Source organism: Chelonia mydas, chromosome 5 (assembly GCF_015237465.2).
Source record: "Chelonia mydas isolate rCheMyd1 chromosome 5, rCheMyd1.pri.v2, whole genome shotgun sequence".
In the NCBI taxonomy this organism is placed as follows: Eukaryota; Metazoa; Chordata; order Testudines; family Cheloniidae; genus Chelonia; species Chelonia mydas.
In genome coordinates, this window is record NC_051245.2 from 101,552,446 (window position 1) to 101,571,806 (window position 19,361).

General features: G+C 43.5%; 1 protein-coding gene and 1 long non-coding RNA gene across 28 annotated transcripts in view; one reads left to right on the plus strand and one right to left on the minus strand.

The window, feature by feature from the left end:
* Positions 1–2,517: 2,517 nt before the first annotated feature.
* On the minus strand, positions 2,518–18,158 carry LOC114020137. Of its 2 annotated transcripts, none has more exons than XR_005225773.2 (3): positions 17,865–18,158; positions 11,902–11,961; positions 2,518–10,512 (listed from the first exon to the last, which is right to left on the minus strand). It is a non-coding gene; the product is annotated as an uncharacterized LOC114020137 (long non-coding RNA). The 2 variants fall into 2 exon arrangements; XR_005225772.2 differs by having other exon boundaries at positions 17,194–18,135.
* A 52-nt stretch (positions 18,159–18,210) lies between these two features.
* The window catches only part of KDM4C (lysine demethylase 4C), a 446,017-nt gene continuing 444,866 nt past the window's right edge, over positions 18,211–19,361 (plus strand). For 23 of the 26 annotated variants that reach the window (XR_006291311.1, XR_006291312.1, XM_037901922.2 and 20 more), the window contains exon 1: positions 18,239–18,411. The gene's annotated coding sequence lies outside the window, so the exon portion shown is untranslated. Of the gene's footprint in view, positions 18,412–19,361 lie in introns of all 26 variants that reach the window. The other 3 variants (XM_043547717.1, XM_037901932.2, XM_043547716.1) reach the window with 3 other exon arrangements.

Below are 19,361 nucleotides of genomic sequence, written 5' to 3' on the forward strand. Positions count from 1 at the left end.
CAGAGTACTGTGTAAAGGGGCCTTATTGTAAATGAGAATCAGCTCCACAGACTCTGGAACTTTCATAGTCAAACCTTTTATAAACTAACATGAGAATCCTGGCCTTATAACTTTCTGTAGGTTATTTATAGGCTTGGAAGGATTACTTTTTAATCTATAAAAATTGACAAATATCAATTTCATCATACACACACAATGATAAAATTTACTGCATGAGAACATCAGAGTTTGATTTAGGGATATTTATTTTGTATATTTTGAGAATTTGTGTTTGAATGGTTAAAGTTTTAACTTTATGAATCTCAATCATTGTCTTTAAATAACTGTCTGACCCCCCATAATTTCCCATAGCTGTGAAACTATACACTGATTAAAAAATGCTTAAATAAACATCACTATCAGTAAAAATCATTTCAAAAATGAATTTTGCAAAGCATAAATATACCTGATGCTTCATTAAAAACATTCACACAAGATAAAATAGCATCATAGCAACTCCTCCCCGCAAAAAAGAGGGAAGCATTGGCAGACTTGTGACAACATATCTGCTTGATTTTACAATATAAAACAGTGTCATGGACTCATTAAAATGTAAATTAAATTATGTATATACATATGTTGAGTGCCTACATATTGTCAGGTTTCAGAGTGGTAGCTAGAAGAAAAGGAGTACTTGTGGCACCTTAGAGACTAACCAATTTATTTGAGCATAAGCTTTCGTGAGCTACAGCTCACTTCATCGGATGCATACTGTGGAAAGTATAGAAGATCTTTTTATACACACAAAGCATGAAAAAATGGGTGTTTACCACTACAAAAGGTTTTCTCCTTTTTCATGCTTTGTGTGTATAAAAAGATCTTCTATACTTTCCACAGTATGCATCCGATGAAGTGAGCTGTAGCTCACGAAAGCTTATGCTCAAATAAATTGGTTAGTCTCTCAAGTAGTCCTTTTCTTTTTGCGAATACAGACTAACATGGCTGTTACTCTGAAACCTGTCATTATGCAAGAGTGGTAGCTGTGTTAGTCTGTATTAGCAAAAATGACGAGGTGTCCTTGTGGCGTAGAGGCTAACAAATTTATTTGGGCATAAGCTTCCGTGGCCTAGAACCCACTTCATCAGATGCATGGAGTGGAAAATACAGGCCAAGGTATAAATACATGAAAAGATGGGAGTTGCCTTACCAAGTGTGAGGTCAGTCTAATGAGAAATTCAATTAACAGTAAGATACCACGGGAGGAAAAATAACCTTTGTAGTGGTAATAAGAGTGGCCCATTTCAAACAGTTGACAAGAAGGTGTGAGTAACAGTTGGGGCAAATTAGTATTGGGGAAATTAGGTTTAGGTTTTGTAATGACCCAACCACTCCCAGTCTTTATTCAGGCCTAATTTGATGGTGTCCAGTTTGCAAATTAATTCCAGTTCTGCAGTTTCATGTTGGAGTCTGTTTTTGAAGGTTTTTTGTTGAAGAATTGCCACTTTCAGGTCCGTTATTGAGAGAACAGGGAGATTGAAGTGTTCTCCTACTGGTTTTTGAATGTTATAATTCCTAATGTCAGATTTGTGTCCATTTATTCTTTTGCGTAGAGACTGTCTGGTTTGGCCAATGTACATGACAGAGGGGCATTGCTGGCACTTGATGGCATATATCACATTGGTAGGTGTGCAGGTGAATGAGCCCCTGATCGTGTGGCTGATGTGGTTAGGTCCTATGATGGTGTCCCTTGAATAGATATGTGGACAGAATTGGCACCAGGGTTTGTTGCAGGATTTGGTTCCTGGGTTAGTGTTTCTATTGAGTGGGGTGTAGTTGCTGGTGAGTATTTGCTTCAGGTCGGGGGGCTGTCTGTAAGCGAGGACTGGCCTGTCTCCCAAGGTCTGTGAGAGCGAGGGATCGTCCTTCAGGATAGGTTGTAGATCCTTGATGATATGCTGGAGAGGTGTTAGTTGGGGGCTGTAGGTGACGGCTAGTGGAATTCTGTTACTTTCTTTGTTGGGCCTGTCTTGTTGTAGGTGACTTCTGGGTACCCTTCTGGCTCTGTCAATCTGTCTCTTCACCTCACCAGGTGGGTAGTGTAGTTTTAAGAACGCTTGATAGAGATACTATAGGTGTTTGTCTCTGTCTGAGAGATCGGAGCAAATGCGGTTGTATCTTAGAGCTTGGCTGTAGACAATGGATTGTGTGGCGTGGTCTGGATGAAAGCTGGAAGCATGTAGGTAAATATAGCGGTCCATAGGTTTCCGGTATAGGGTGGTGTTTATGTGACCATCGCTTATTAGCACTGTAGTGTCTAGGAAGTAAACCTCTTGTGTGGACTGGTCCAGGCTGAGGTTGATGGTGGGGTGGAAATTGTTGAAATCCTGCAGTTACTGCAGTTTGACTGTGACTCACAGGCCAGTGATTGAACCACAGACTCCACACAAGCTAGCAGTGGGATTCAGCTGCCGTAACTGTCAGAGCTCTCATGAAACATACCTGAGCTGCTCCTGGAAATGTTGGGGCTCAGTCCTGGAATAAATCAATGGTTTGAGTAAACTTTATAAAGCATCACTGAATGTTACCAAAGCCTCATCAAATTGCTATATACTACTTTGAGTTTGATTACCAAGATATTTATGTGCTCTACTCTTTGGGCAGAGGGACTTAGGAGGAATTAAAGCTCCTGCATTAAGAGGGAGTGTAAAAATAACAGTGAGTCAAAGGCAGCCCAGCAGGACATGGTGCTGTTCACAGCTGAGTGTTTCCAGCAATTCCAGCAAGAACAGAGGAGGGGCAGAGCTGGAAGTCAGGGAGGACTGAAAGAATCAATCTGCCTGGGCAGGAAGACTAAGTCCAACACTCCGCACAAGAGTGCCCCAAAATATTGTTAGAACCCGGCCACCCATAGCTTTAATCTACGACCGGCAGTACACCTTTTGGTAGGCTCATTTATCTTGCTGCTTAAAAATTGAAATGGCTGAGGCTTCCTCACAATTGACGCACCAGGGGATGTAAAATTTTGGGGTGTGCAAGATTCTTTCTATTCTTCCAGGAATGGGAGGCAAGGAAGGATCTTGCATATCATGGTTTTATAATACCAGCCTGTGTTCTGGGGTATAAATTAGGTAGAAAGCCTCAAGATGCCTCAAAGTGATGAGATCAGCTGCCCCAGTGTAAAGGTGACTGCTAGGTCCTCTTTGGCTTGAGGCAAGGGAGTAGTCCACAGGAAAAGAACATCTTGTACTAGAAGAGGAAAAAGCAAGTTGCTCTCAACAGGAGACTCAACAGGGAGCAGCAGGACACCGCCCCATCCACAGGGTCAATTTTAGGCATAAACTCTGTCTACAGCACCATATGTAGGGGGCACTGTAACAGGAAATAGCTGGCAGAGCTGTTACTCTCTTCATCACAATGCTGCTTTGCTGGGAACTAAAGTTTGGGTGCAGCCCAGAAGTGGGACCAGTATGTGTGAAGCCAAGCTATCTACATGGTGTTATTTTATATTAGATCACTCCACCAATACTGCTGTTAAGCCTAGAGATAGAGTCCCAGTCTCATCCTATTTTCACAAGCTCATACTTTTCTGAACATTTTTCTAATGGGGCTGAAATGCTAAATATTTGGTCTGATGGGGAACTTTAGAACAGTTATAGTAATGCCATATAGTGTTTTCTACATTTGTGTTCTTCTCACTAAGGTTCTCATGTGCATGTGTGCGCTCTCTCTCTCTCTCTCTGTTATTCAGCCTGTTTGTCTCTCTTCCCCTTTGCCCCATATACCTAAGGGTATCACAGCCAGAGTTTAAATAGCTGTCTGCACAAATATACTGTCTGTCTGCTCAAATATACTGTCCTCTAGTGTATACAATACAATTCCCTTACATGTCTTTTCCTTTGTTTAATATTCTGATTTCAATAACTTTACCCTCTCAAACTGTGGTTCATCTGCACCTCTCCAACCCTGATAAAGTCAGTGGGGTAGCATGGATATAACCAGAATAACTTGTCCTGATGACTTTGGTCTCCAGCTATTAAGATCTGCTTTGTTTACTTCTGCCAAAACTATCTTAAACCAAAAGAGATTGAGTGCATAGAATTTACCACAGAAAAAATTGGGAATCAGCAGGCACCAGCAGCTCACGGTAGTACTGACAGCTGATACTGCATGACCCAGAGCATTTTACTGACTGTACTTCACAGCTCAGGGAAAGATCACTGAAGAGTGATAAAAGGGACATAAAAGAAAAAGCTCTAACTCAGCTAGAACAAGATGTTATGACACTACCAGCAACACTGCACTATCAGATCAAATAATGAATTCTCTTCTTTCAAAATCAAAAGCTATGGACACAGGTACTGAGCTAGCATTGAGAATTTAGAAAAACCAGCCCACTGAGCAGGTTTGTTCCTTTTAATAGGAGCTCTCCAAGATTGTGATCCTGGTGCCACCATAATTAATTCTCCACTACCCTAGGGTCTGGCCAAAATATTACAGGCTACTCAAACTGTGCAAGCCATATTTGTGGCTTCTGTCCCCACAGAAGGCAGACATTCACTAGATAGGTCTGCTTCAACAGAAAGAATAACCTCAGGTTTCTGTGACTTCTGCAAATCTGGAGCTAGAGGAGATGTCATGTGAGTAAGATCCACATTTCCCCTCACCACACAATGCTTGAGTCTCGGTCTCTTCCAACTCTCCTTCCGCAACCATGAAGACCACAGAAATTATTCCAACTCTACACTATAGTAATATTTCTGTGTATCTGTAAGTGAGTTACTATCTTCTGTTTTCAATAAACATTACCTGGGAGTAGAGCCCTGAGAGGCTTTCTTTCCCCAGATTTCCAAAGTATGGTACTCTGTGAAACTTCAGTGCATTTGGAGGGGGAGGGAAGTAAGTGAGAGAGAGAGAGAGAGAGAGTGTGTGTGTGTGAGAGAGAGAGAGAGAGGTGAGGGATCTTCATTTGTGACGTATTCATGGCCCTTTCTTGCTATTCCCTAGCTGACCTTTGGATTGGTGTTGCCATTCAGGTAAGATCCTTGGATTGTTGCCTGTCAAAAATTCTTTTCTAACATTTATGCAGGGCATCAGGGAGTTTCCCAATGTCTCTTCCAAGTGTTCAATCAGATCTAGAAACAAGGCACAGCAGAATCAAGGGGTAAGGAGGCAAAATGAAATGCCTGACTGAGCATTCTGCATCACCAGAAAAGGAAAGTTTGGATATTAGCCGTTAGGTAGATATTAGCTTCCACATCTATAGGGCTCAAGAAGCCAATGGCATTTTCATGGGCCGGCAGACAAAGTGGCTACTATCAGCACAATTTAGGCCTAAGGTTATATAGTATGTATCACTCACATCAGCATCCAGAGGATATGGGCTGGAGTGTCCTGTCACTAGAATAGGGGGGAAAAAAGTTTTGGCCCTAAGGAAACTTGCCTGCATGTCAGCACTACACTTGGCACCCAAAGGTTTACAGTTAGTTACCAAGATCAGCAATAGAGGGTGGAAATATGGAAGTAGACACAAAAGTAGATACTGAAAATAGTCACCTTCTCTTATTGACCTCACAACTGAAATTAAATAAAATCTTAAAGGTGGGGCTAGACACCTTTTGAGTATAATATTTACACAGCACACTATCATAATGGCTACATCTCCCCTCCCCATTTCTTGTAATTCAAATTTATAAGATTGCAACTAATATTTATTCCATTACTGATTTTATGCTCCTCCATCAGACAAACATTACTTTCCCTTGTATGTTCTGAATAAGGTCAAATGTACTAATGATGATAATACTTAAACTTTTCATCCACAAAGAACCTTGCTAACATTAATTAATCCCCATTATACCCTTATGAATTAAGTATTATTACTGTCTCCCCTTACTGTAATGAATAGTTTTTTGAGAAAATATGAAGGGCTGTTTAAAGGGGGGAATTTTCTTTCTTTGTTTTCTTCACTTGCACCATTCAGGGAAGTTATTTCAGCCTGTAACTGGAGTACCTCCTGTTTCCTGTGTAGCTGCACATGGGGGCTTAAAAAAGAATCAGGAATGAACAATACAGGAAATGGAAAGTTCATGTGCATAATCTTTTTCATGTATTCTTTTTTTCCTGGTCAATTATTACTTCACAGCTTATTGGCATGGAGGTATTGGACTTCTGTACAGGCTGACCTTCCTTTCGAATATGTCCATCTGTGGCAGAGCCAGGATCCATCATATTCTGGGACTTACTCAACTTGAGAAGCCAAGGATAGATAATTTTGTCTGAATTAGGCTCATCAGTGGAAAGTTGCACAATTCACAGAAATGCATATACAAATTAGAGCTCTGCATATCAAACTGAGACCTCATGATTAGGAAGAAGGGATTTGCAGTTATACAATAAATACATGCATCACAAAATGAGTGCTGTTTGCTGATAGTCCCATCTGTCTTGGGCTATTTTTGTCCCCCCTCGCCCCCATTGCTCAAATAATAGTCATTTGGAAAATATATAGAATTATGTTTTTACAACATAATGCAAAGCTCCTAGGTGCTATTCCTCCTTCTACAGGAACTATTTTTAATTTTAAAATTCTAGAAAGGCCAACTTTTAAAGGCATTTATTTTACAGGCCCTGTGTACTATCCCGAACCAGCCATAGTAAGATGCCGTTTGTATTATCCCTAACCAGCCACAGGAAAATGAAGGTGCTGTGTGTTTATGGGAGAAGATACTGTAAGGACTTAGTTTAAGTGAGTCTACAGTAATGGAGCCTGATGACATCTAAAAGTGGTAGGCAAAAGTGTGTTCAGAATCTTTTACCAGCAATGGGATAAAGAACATACTGGAGGTGTCACAAAACAGGGCAGATAATGACTACAAGGAGGCCCCTCCATTCATTTGCAGCTTATTTGCCAGTTTGGCTATTTAGTGAACAGTTAACTGCAGCTCTAAATTAAACCTTTGTAGAGGCAGTAAGATTACTGGCAGAGATGGTCTCCCTTGGTTCCCTGCTGTTTTACAGCCTGAGCAGATTAGTCATTTTTAGTATGCCGGAAAATGCTCATTAGCAGTTAGTTGACATGAGAAATGTAAGATAAAGACTGCCACCTAGTGTGCACTGACAAACCCCACAGATTCAATACATAACAAAAGAACATATTGCCCATGGTGAAGAGAGGGGTCAAAATAAGGAGTCAGAAGGCTGGACTTACTATCCTGAGATCTATGTAATGGACTCAGAGACAGCTCTGTGGCTCCTGCTGCCCTGACCAGAGAGGCAAATATCTATCCAGTCTCCTCACAGACCACAATCACTTTCACAATAAAGCAACTAAGTTGCTAAGTTGGAAAACAATGAGGAGTCCTTGTGGCATCTTAGAAACTAACAAATTTATTTGGGCATAAGCTTTCATGGGCTAGAACCCACTTCATCAGATCCATGGAGTGAAAAATACAGTAAGCAGGTATAAATATACAGCACATGAAAAGATGGGAGTTGCCTTTCCAAGTGAGGGATCAGTGCTAACAAGGCCAATTCAATCATGTGGATGTGGCCCATTCGCAACAGTTAACAAGAAGGTGTGAGTATAAACAGAGGGAAAATTATTTTTTGTAGTGACCCAGCCACTCCCAGTCGTTAAGCAGGCCTAATTTGATGGTGTCAAGTTTGCAAATTAATTCCAGTTCTGCAGTTTCTCGCGGAAGTCAGTTTTTGAAGGTTTTTTTTTGTTGAAGAATAGCCACTTTTAAGTCTGTTATTGAGTGTTCAGGGAGATTGAAGTGCTCTCCTACTGGTTTTTGAATGTTACATTTCTTGATGTCTGAATAGTGTCCATTTATTCTTTTGCGTAAACTGTCCATTTTGGCCACTGTATATGGCAAAGGGGCATTGCTGGCACATGATGGCATATATCACATTGGTAGATGTGCAGGTGAAGGAGTCCGATGGTGTGGCTGATGTCGTTAGGTCCTATGATGGTGTCCGTTGAATAGATATGCGGACAGAGTTGGCAATGGGGTTGTGACGGGTTGGGTCACAGAAACCCCTTGGGACTGCCACCTGATGTGCTGAGACTACCTCTGAGCCCGTTTTCCCTTCAGTATCCTGGGACTTCAGTATCCTGTCTTGTTGAGCCAGACATGCTAGCTTGCTGCAAACACAGACCCAGGTCTGAACCACGTCCCCCAAAAGCTGCAGGCTTAACTGAAAACAGCTTGAGAAGTGCTCCTGTCTCTAGCACCCAGACACTCAGTTCCCAATGGGATCCAAACCGCAAATATATCTGTTTTACTCTGTATAAAGCTGAGACAGGGTAAACTCATAAATTGTCCGCCCTCTTTAACACTGATAGAGAGATATGCACAGCTGTTTGCTCCCCCAGGAATCAATTACTTGCTCTGACTTAATCAGTGAGCAAAAAGTGATTTTTATTAAATATAAAAAGTAGGATTTAAGTGGTTCCAAGTAATAACAGCCAGAACAAAGTAAATTACCAAGCAAAATAAAACAAAAACACACGAGTCTAAGTCTAATACAGTAAGAAACTGATTACAGATGAAACCTCACCCTGAGAGATGTTCCAATAAGCTTCTTTCACAGACTAGACTCCTTTCTAGCCTGGGCCCAATCCTTTCCCCAGTACAGTTCTTGTTCCAGCTCAGTGGTAACTAGGGGATTTCTCATGACTGCAGCCCCCTTTGTTCTGTTCCACCCCCTTACATACCAGTTGCACAAGGAGGGAATTCTTTGTCCCTCTCTGGGTTCTCACCCCTCCTTCTTAATGGAAAAGTACCAGGTTAAAGATGGATTTCAGTTTCGGTGATACAGTCACGTCACTGTAAGACTTAATTACCCACTTGCCAGCACACAGTATACAGGAAGGCTTACAAGTAAACAAAGCCATTTACAACCAATTGTCCTGGTTAATGGGAGCCATCAAGATTTCAAGCCACCATTAATGGCCCACACTTTGCATAATTACAATAGGACCTTAGAGTTATATTTCATATTTCTCGTTTCAGATATAAGAACGATACATTTATACAGATTGGATGCCCATGCTCAATAGATTATAAGCTTTGTAATGATACCTTACAAGAGACCTTTTGCATGAAGCATATTACAGTTACATTATATTCACACTCATGACCATATTTACATATAATCATATAGAGTGTAATATCACAGGCGTTTATTACAGGGATTGGTTCCTGGGTTAGTGTTTAGTTGAGTGGTGTGTAGTTGCTGGTGAGTATTTGCTTCAGGTTGGGGGGCGGTCTGTAAGCAAGGACTGGCCTGTCTCCCAAGGTCTGTGAGAGTGAGGGACTGACCTTCAGGATAGGTTGTAGATCCTTGATGATGCGCTGGAGAGATTTTAGTTGGGGGCTGTAGGTGATGGTTAGTGGCATTCTGTTTAGGCACCACTGCCATTCTCAAAACCCCCGCTCAGTTGCCATCTAACCCTGTAAGCACCTAAATCCCCAGCACCTAAATTTCTGCCATTTAAGTCCAGATGCTAATGAGCTGCTTGAAGCCCTTAGTGAAGCTAAAGCCCTGGTGGGATTCTTTGGCATTCCCCTGCGTTTCTCTCCAGTGGGGCCTGAGCCATTCGGTGTATGCAGAGCATGCCTAACCTGCACAAAAGACAACCAGGAGTGAGTAGGTTGGGAATTTTTCAGGGGTGCATGGGTAGAGTGTGTGTATGTCCAACCCAGAATACCTCAATAACTCAATCATTAGTGCACTCACCTGGGTTGTGGATGACCCAGATTCAAATAATTGCTTTGTCTGATTCAGAGCAGAGACTTAGGTGCAAGTCCAATTTAGGCAGAGCAGGGATTCTGGTTCTCCTGCAGCCCTCATGCACTAACCAGTAGGCTATTGGCTATAATGGGGTGAGGTCAGTCTCTCTCTCTCTCTCTCTCTCCCTCCTCTCCTCTCCCATCAGCCTAGACACCTAACTCCAGGAGAAGGTTCACACTTGAGAATCCCACACAGAGAGAGATGCCTGCCTCCAGCCTGTCAAGCGCCTAAGGCCCAGATCAATGGGAGTTAGGTGCTTAATTACCTTTGAGGATCTGGCCTAAGCCCCACCCCTTTCTTCTGCATTTCACTTCTGGGTAGCTTAGGTGGCTCTGTGCTCAGTTTACTGGCTTTGGAGAATCCATTTCCTAGTGCCCTATCTCTCCCTATACAATTAATGGGGAATCTGGGCATCTAACTCAGGGTACAGAATTACTCTAATCACAGGGTGCCTACAAATTAGGCATTACAACACTAAGTACTCTTGTGACTCTAGCTTTTAGGACCTCTAACATTTTGTTGCCATAAGCAACCTGCTAGGACTACAGTAAAGATGTTCTTGACTCCACTCCTGTTTTCTTATATTTTAACATATATTGTATAAAACAAAAAACAAGGAGCTTGTAGCATGTCATGGAAAGGGATTTGGTGTCTGTACAGAAATGCTTAAGGTAGCTGAATGTACTGTTGCACTTTCTCAGGCTGCAATTACAAACTTCTCCCTCTTCCCTACTCCTATAGGAAGAAACAAAAGAATAATTTCAACCCCTTCCCTCCACTTGAGCATTCACACATCCACACTCATCATGGTCCTGATTATCTTGTCAGTTGTGCAGGTACAACTGCCAGTGAAGTCACTAGGAGTCACATGGGTAGAACCCACAGAATAATCAGGTCCTATTGTTGCCAACCCATCAGCAACAACAGCCTCTTAATGGCAGTGCTCTTGTGAATGATATTACTGTAGTTTAGTAAATAACTTACCTAAGCAGCTACACATAAGTGAGTGAAAAAACCTACAGGAATGGAATACATTTTACTGATTTTAATAAATACTAGAGATGGACTCAAGCTGCAATTTACAGCTCTAGCATTAAATAAAGGGTCTTTGAATGCAGAGTTTGACCTATTAACAAACAAAGGCTTTTTGCAAAAGTGAGTCAGATCTTGATTTGGATAATTTTAATGCCCTCAAACTTTGGGGTGTTCAGAAGAAAGTTTTTGGTTTGGGATCAAGTCTTAATAAACCCCATTTAGATCAAACAGTTATATAAAGAACTCTGGTTAGTAAGACAACAAAAAGGTTCTTGGTGGGTGATTTTTTTCACCCCACTATGCAGAATGTATATGTTAAAACAGAGTGAAAAGGAGAATAAATACATTTTACCTCCTTATTTTTCTTTTGTAAATTAATCAGGTCATTACCAGTCTATTGGCCATGTCTGTGCCAATCACACACAGTTTTAATTTATATAATCCATTCAGTTTCAATCTATTTTGTGTCCATTGAGATGTAAAATGCTTCTGGCTTTTAGTTTAGATCAATGTATTTTAATAATATTAGAATACATTTTTTAATAGGAAAAATACATACAAAGAACAAGTGTATCCCTGGCAATATTTAATTTTTATTGAAAATACAGGATCAAAGTTATAACTGGTATGAGCTGGCACCATTCATTACTTCAATGCACAGTTGAATTTGGCCTACAGAGCGCAGAGGGCATAAGCACATACCAATGGTGCCATATACTTCTGTTGGCTAAACAATGGCTTTGATCCATACACTTCATTCTCTAGGTTGCTATTTTTGTACTGGGACTTTCCAAATAGATACATTAGTTTTAGATGTGGAGGTTGACATACCTCAAAGAGACAATGTCTTGTGACAGCTTCCCGCCCACAGGGTTCCTTGAAAAGAACTAATGTAGTAGTTGTACTACAGAAATTACTATTAATGAGAAATCATATTGTGCCATTGATTTATTAGTTAGAGCTGCTCACTGAAAGCAATTAATTCTGCATGGCACAGTATAGTCCCAGCTGGTCAGTGATATTCTCATTAAGTGCTGCTGTTTCTGGGGTGAAGGAGAACATATTTAGTGATGATTTCCAGTTACTGACCTCTTCCTTTGCCGATGCGGCAGCAGAGAGACATGTGAAAGAAGCACCACTCCGAGCATTCTAGAAGACAGAGGTGGATACATCTCAGCTATTGCTTATTCATGTTAAATTTACATAAATGTTTTTTTAATCTTCAGTAATACAAAGAATTTGTTAGCTTGATTACATACACAAATCCCAACTCACTTCATCGGATGCATACTGTGGAAAATACAGAAGATGTTTTTATACACACATACCATGAAAAAATGGGTGTTTATCACTACAAAAGGTTTTCTCTCCCCCCACCCCACTCTCCTGCTGGTAATAGCTTATCTAAGAATCACTCTCCTTACAATGTGTATGATAATCAAGGTGGGCCATTTCCAGCACAAATCCAGGGTTTAACAAGAACGTCTGAGGAAGGGGAGGGGGGTGTAGGAAAAAACAAGGGGAAATAGGTTACCTTGCATAATGACTTCCTACAACCTATCCTGAAGGATGACCCAACACTCTCACAAATCTTGGGAGACAGGCCAGTCCTTGCCTACAGACAGCCCCCAACCTGAAGCGAATACTCACCAGCAACCACACACCACACAACAGAACCACTAACCCAGGAACATATCCTTGCAACAAAGCCCGTTGCCAACTGTGCCCACATATCTATTCAGGGGACACCATCATAGGGCCAGCCACATTATCAGAGGCTCGTTCACCTGCACATCTACCAATGTGATATATGCCATCATGTGCCAGCAATGCCCCTCTGCCATGTTCACTGGCCAAACCAGACAGTCTCTACGTAAAAGAAGAAATGGACACAAATCAGATGTCAAGAATTATAACATTCATAAACCAGTCAGAGAACACTTCAATCTCTCTGGTCACACAATTACAGATATGAAAGGTGCGATATTACAACAAAAACTTCAGAACCAGACTCCAGCGAGAGACTGCCGAATTGGAATTCATTTGCAAATTGGATACAATTAACTTAGGCTTGAATAGAGACTGGGAGTGGCTAAGTCATTATGCAAGGTAACCTATTTCCCCTTGTTTTTTCCTACACCCCCCCCCCCCCCCCCCAGACGTTCTTGTTAAACCCTGGATTTGTGCTGGAAATGACCCACCTTGATTATCATACACATTGTAAGGAGAGTGATCACTTTAGATAAGCTATTACCAGCAGGAGAGTAGGGTGGGGGGAGAGAAAACCTTTTGTAGTGATAAACACCCATTTTTTCATGGTATGTGTGTATAAAAACATCTTCTGTATTTTCCACAGTATGCATCCGATGAAGTGAGCTGTAGCTCACGAAAGCTTATGCTCAAATAAATTGGTTAGTCTCTAAGGTGCTACAAGTACTCCTTTTCTTTTTGCGAATACAGACTAACATGGCTGTTACTCTGAAACCCCAACTGTTTTGCATGTACTGTTGCTATGTCATGCATGACCAAGAAGCATGCACACTGCGGGGTGGAGGGGAGGGCGAAACAGAGGGGGCAGGAGTAAAAAAGAAAAAGAAAGAAAAACTTGACGTCTGAGCATAACTACATGCCTATATTTGTGTGTGTAGCTGTTTGCATGCACAAATTGGCAGAGTTGCATGTGAAAATGTCTGTTTGGGTTAATGTTATCTGTACCCAGTAAGTCTGATAAAAACAGCTGAACCAGAACAGTACCCAGACAGGTCTGGCTTTTTAAGTAAAACCCTCCTGGTTACCATTTCGAGCCCACCTCTTGTCTCTTCTTCATGATTAAGGGGTTATATGATAAATGACTATCAGAACACTATTTAAAGGGTACAAACCGCAACAGGGTAGATGATTTGATAGAAGTGATCAAAAAAGATACTGTTAAGAATGATGTCATATTCAGTGAAGTGAAATTTAAGATGTATAGCTAGGGAAAAAAAGCCTGTCTGAATGCTAATGGCTGTTTTTTTCTTAGATCTGCTGCATTGTTTGCTACCTCAGCACTGCCATCTGGTGTTTTCACATAATATGACAAGGAAATTCAACAGAGTGGAGTTCACCGTATGTTAAAAAGACGCCTCTCTTCATGTAAACCATTATATTAGTGAATCTGCTTAGTATAAATTAGGCACCCAAGTATTTACATTGGGAAGCTTCACAAGGTCAAGCTTATGATGATGACAGATTAAGCAAATTGGTTTGGTAGTGTTTCTCAAGACATTCGATATAGCTGCACCCACCAGTTAATAGGCAGACTACATATTTGACAGCCCCGTGCTATTGCCACAAGATACAGAAATCACCTATAATCAAGAACAAAAATGAATTCTGGGCCATATTAGAACTAATCCCAAGTGTGAGACTGCAAGGTGCTACCATGTTGGGGGTCTGATTTAGACTCCTGGGGAGTGCTTCAAACTGGCAGAAAAACTTATTCCAGGCAAAAGAAAGATATGAGTTATTGTAGCAGATATTCCTAACCTCTAGAGAAAGGGCACAGGGATTATTACAGGGCCTGAAAGAGGGAAGGTGGGAACATTGTCATAGAAAGGCTAATTTTATATCCTGTTATGGTAGCAGATATTCCTAACCTCTAGAGAAAGGGCACAGGGATTATTACAGGGCCTGAAAGAGGGAAGGTGGGAACATTGTCACAGAAAGGCTAATTTTATATCCTGTTATGCTGGAGCATTTATCTGTTCTGGGTGGCACATGCAGTACTACTGAGCTGAAAACAGAGACCTGTGCTTTCACATCTGTCCAGCAAATCAGGTTTGATGAGCCAGTAATCTCACTAAGGCCTTTACATTACACCAGCAAGGTAGAGGTATAGAGCCCGAGATTCCTCAGAAATCTTGGCCTTTCCATAAACCCCATAAGTGAGAGATGATGATCCAATAACCCCAGAGGCCTTGACATCAGACCAACACATTAGAATGCCTAAGCCAGTGAACTCGCAGATACACATGCTGAGAGCAACCCAGCAAGCTAGAGGTGCTGAGCCAGTGAGTTCAGAAAGCCCTCTGCCATAGTATCAGCCCACAAGCTAAAAGTACTGATCCAATGACTCAAAGAGACTTGTGCCCTGAAATCAAGATTCGCTAATCCAGTATCCTCAAGAAGGCCTGTGCCCTGATGTCAGGTCAGCGAGCTAGAAGTGCTGAGCCAGTGACTTCATAGAAGTCTGTACTTGGACATCATTAATCATCTCAGCAGGAAAGAAGTCCTGAGTCAGTGAACTCAGTGCCCTTTCTCTTAATAATCAGCCAATCAAGCTAAAAGTGCTCAGCCAGTGACATCACAGAGCCATGTCCCTTCACATCACCCTAGTATGCAAGAAGTGCTTATTCAATGACCTCCCAAAGGCCTATGCCTTGACATAAACCCAGAACACTGAGTCATAGACTCATGGAAAAGCATGACTAGAGGGCATCTCAACAGGTCATCTAGTCCAGTTCCCTGCACTGAGTCAGTAACTTTCAAAGGTCTATAGCCTTGCCTTCAGTCCAGCAAGCTATAGTTGTTCAGCCTGTTAACCTCAGAGAGAGCTGTCACTTGATATCAGTCCAGCAATCTAGAGTTCCAGAGCTAGTGATCTCTTTTGCCTTGGCATCACTCTAACAAGCTAGAAATGGTGGGCAGGGGTTAAATTAAGGGAGACATTGTTCCTCTTGTCTCTCTCTGCTCCCTTTCCTCCCAGCCTTGGGGGGTTGAGGGGAGGAGAAAGCTCCTGCCCCCTCCTTCACTGTTGGTGAAATTAGAACACATCAGGAAGGAAAGTCCATTGTGGGAACAGCTGGAGGAGCTAGTGTTCAGCTAAACTGTTTTATACAAGTGGATCCCTGTTTGCAGGATTGAGGCCTTAATTTATACCAGTACTGTACCACTATCCCTTATTGATCGTAAATAATACTTTCCATAACTTCAATCTTATGAGATAGTATTCCCAGTAATAATGTTTTACAATAGAAGTGAGAACCCAATCTTTACATGGGCAGAGATAATTTTGTATCTAAAATAAGAGACATCTTTTGCAGTGAGGGATATATCTTAAAGACCACTTCCAACAGGAGGCTTGTCTTTTGCTATCCATCTCTAACAATGCTTCAGTCTCCATTTCCTTACTGAGGAAAAACAAAGTCAAATAGACGAGCTTTACGTTTAGTCCCAAGACTCAGATAGAGGTAGCACCAAAAGTGCTTCTCATTTGTTAGTAAGGAAACATTTGTCTCAGGCAAATGACCAGGCCACACTAGTAGATCATGTGTTCATCACAGTACTTCATCCTTTGTAAGTATGGGCCTGACTTGCTAAGGGACTCAATCTTTTTCCAGGACCCACTTCATCAATTATAGTAATCTGGTACATGACCAGAACTGACTTACAAATTCAGATATTGGTTGGAGAGCCTTCTCAACAGCATGCAGAAAGTTTTGGAAGAGTCCTACCCTTATCGTCAGATTATGCTGCAAGACTCACCTCTTTGTCACAGCAGTCTCTAAAGAAGTATAATAGAAAATGACTCACTAGCACACTAAAAGGCAGAAGTCTATATCACAAGAAAGATGTAGAGAAGTCCTCACTGCTTTCCATAATCCATGTATAGTGACTAGATAATACAAGGAGATACTACAGAAATGCCAGTTGATGCAGACAATGAATTCAGATAATAGGGCACATCACACATCGAGGAGGAAAAAAAGACTAATTACAGCAATGCCTTGAAAATAAAATTATATATTGTAGTAGTGCTTTCGAAGCTAAATCAAGAAGAGTACAGCTAAATTAATAAAACTACACTATATGGCAGGGCTTAATAAGTTGAATAAAAAAAGTGGCACATACAACATAACAAATTGCTTGCTAGAGATACATCAGAGATGAATTTCTCACTGTAACTGCACTGACCAGGGTGAGAGAAATATGTGGCAGAAAAATCAGTTTCTTTGGTGCACTTTCATTTTAGAGGCAAAGAAATGTTGCCTCCTTCATACCACCATTTGGACTGTATAGAGTTGTCCTAACATATCTTGTGGCTTCCTGCCTAGATTTGGCAGTTCCATGGGCCAAACTTCATAGGCATCCTCCTCACAGTGGACAGGCCTATGGTTGTAACCTTATTGTATCAAAGTGGTTGACTGCCTGACTTAGCTTTGACTTAACAAAACCTTTCCAGTTATGTGCGATAAACGTTTAAGCCGCATCAGATTAAAACGATGTATTTGTTCTAACAGCAGGAAAGTGGAAACTGCCATCTGTTGCTACACCACACAAATTGTCAAGCAGTAGCTTCAGCAATAGATAAACCAGTAGCGTGACTGCGAGTGTGCACACCTGCACGACTGCATGACGGAGAGCCATACTATTGTGGAAAGCCACAACAGAGAGACGACTTCTGCATTTGGTTTCAACACTCAAATAAAGTCAGTCACCAATTTCAGCCAGGAGCCCTGTCTGGAGAACAAGTACGTGGATCCCAAACGGGTGGGCTCTTTCGCACGAAGACGCAGACAAGAAAAAACAAGGATTCTCACAAAAATAATTGCCCTATTTCTATTTCAGCTCTAGCTGTGGACAGCAGGCGCGGCAGGGGGGTTGTCTGGGAGGCCACACCGCGGAATGGGTCGCACTTGCGAGGGTTTCTCCACAAGCACAAGAGCTTTTTATTTAAGACCCAGGCGCCTCGCTGGTGCAGAAATCCATGTGTGCAGCTAGCACAGCTCCTTCATCTGCCCTCGGGGCTTGGTAAAGTGGGCCCTGCCCACGGCGAGCGCCAGCCAGCTCTACCAGGGCTGCTGGCACAGTTTTTATGGGGGGGGGGGGGGGCAGGCTGAGAGCCACTGGACCACTCTATAAACCCTCTATCCAATGGAAACCACTTTAACTCAGGGGGTGCTACAGGACCCCCCCGCATCCCTAACTCCAGCATCTGTGATGAGCTCTACAGGCAGGGCCGGGCTCCTGTTCGAGGTCCCGAGGTGCCCTGGGGGCGGGCGCAGCCCCACCTGCCCCTCCTGGAGAGGCCGGCGGGCTGCCGGCGGCAGCAGGGCAAGGCGCCTGGCCGGGCTGCCTACCCCCACTAGGGGCGCTGCGGCCCCAGGGGCCCGCGCGCGCGGCTTCTATTGGCCGAACAGAGATCCGCTAGCTGCTTCTCCCGCTCATCGCCCAGCAGCAGATCAGGCTCACGTGACCTTCTCTATGCTGTCACACAGGCAGTTTCAGTTATTGTCCAGGGTTCCTTCATGTCGGTCCTCACCCCCCCAGCCAGAAACATGTTCTTACACATGCGCAGTGCTCTTCCCGGAAATACGGTTAAGGGGTCCGTGATCACCTGACACTGCCCTCCATACTAGTGGGCGGGGTTCCCGTGTCACGTGACGCCCCCGGTTAGCCTCCGTTCTCGCCGTGCCTACAGCAGGGTCTGCGCATGCGCAAAAAACAGCTGTCATCCGCGCACGGAAGAAGCCCGGAAAGCAAAGCAAAGCAGGGAGCGAGTGAGGGGGAGTGTGGCCGCTCCCCCGACCCTGCCGGGCCGTTAACTTCCCTGTCCAGGTACAGTCCGTGGGGCCGGGCCGGAGCGCACAGACCCCCGCTGGGGGCAGAGGCCGGGCCCGGGGGTGCGGCTGTGGGAGCCCGCAGGGGAGGCCCCTGAGGGGAGCAGGCAGGGGCTGGAGCCCGCTGCGGGAGCGCGGTGGCGCAGGGAGCGGTGGGGCTGCCTGGGGCGGGGAGGCCGGAGCACGCAGCACTTAGGTGGGGATGCCGCTGCCACCTGCTCGCGGGAGGGGCCGGGAGTACGTGTGGCCCGGGCTGTGTTTGTGGTGAAGCAGGGATGAGTGGGGACCAGGGCACGGCTTGTGCGTGTGGGGAGGGGCCGGTGGTGGCTTCCTGTGAGCAGCCCTGGCCCCGCGGAGAGGCGGGCCGGGGGGGGGGGTGCGTGTGGGTCCCGGCTCTCTCTGCCATGTTCACTCTCTGCACCCCCAAACCGCCCCGCGGTACGGTGCTGCACTTGCTGAACAGGACGTGGGGGGATCACACAGGAAACCAGCCCGCTTGCCCCAGCTGTCACTGTGGCTGCTGCCCTTGTGCGCGCTGCAGCTGGGCTGCGTGCATCTGCTAGTTCGGCGGATAAATGGAGGGAAGCGAGGGGCAAATGCAGTTCTTGTGGCGCATGTTGAGTTGTTTGGATTTTGTATTCACGAACATGCTATTGTATTTTAAAACCAGTGTTTTCATAACATAAACGTGAAAAACCAATCAGACTGCGTGTGTGACTTGTCAGTGTGTCTCTCACTTCTTGTGTGATTGCACTTCCGAGTTGGATATGGGCGTGTGTGTAGACCTGGATAAGCTACTGTTGGGAAAAATCCCATTTAAAAACACGTAGTGAAATGAATACAGCAGGTGTATCACTTTGGTCCCAATTCTACAATGAGCTCAGCATGGGTTGGCCCCCTCCTGAAGTCGGTGGTGCTACATGTGGACACAGATGTCTGTCCAAATAA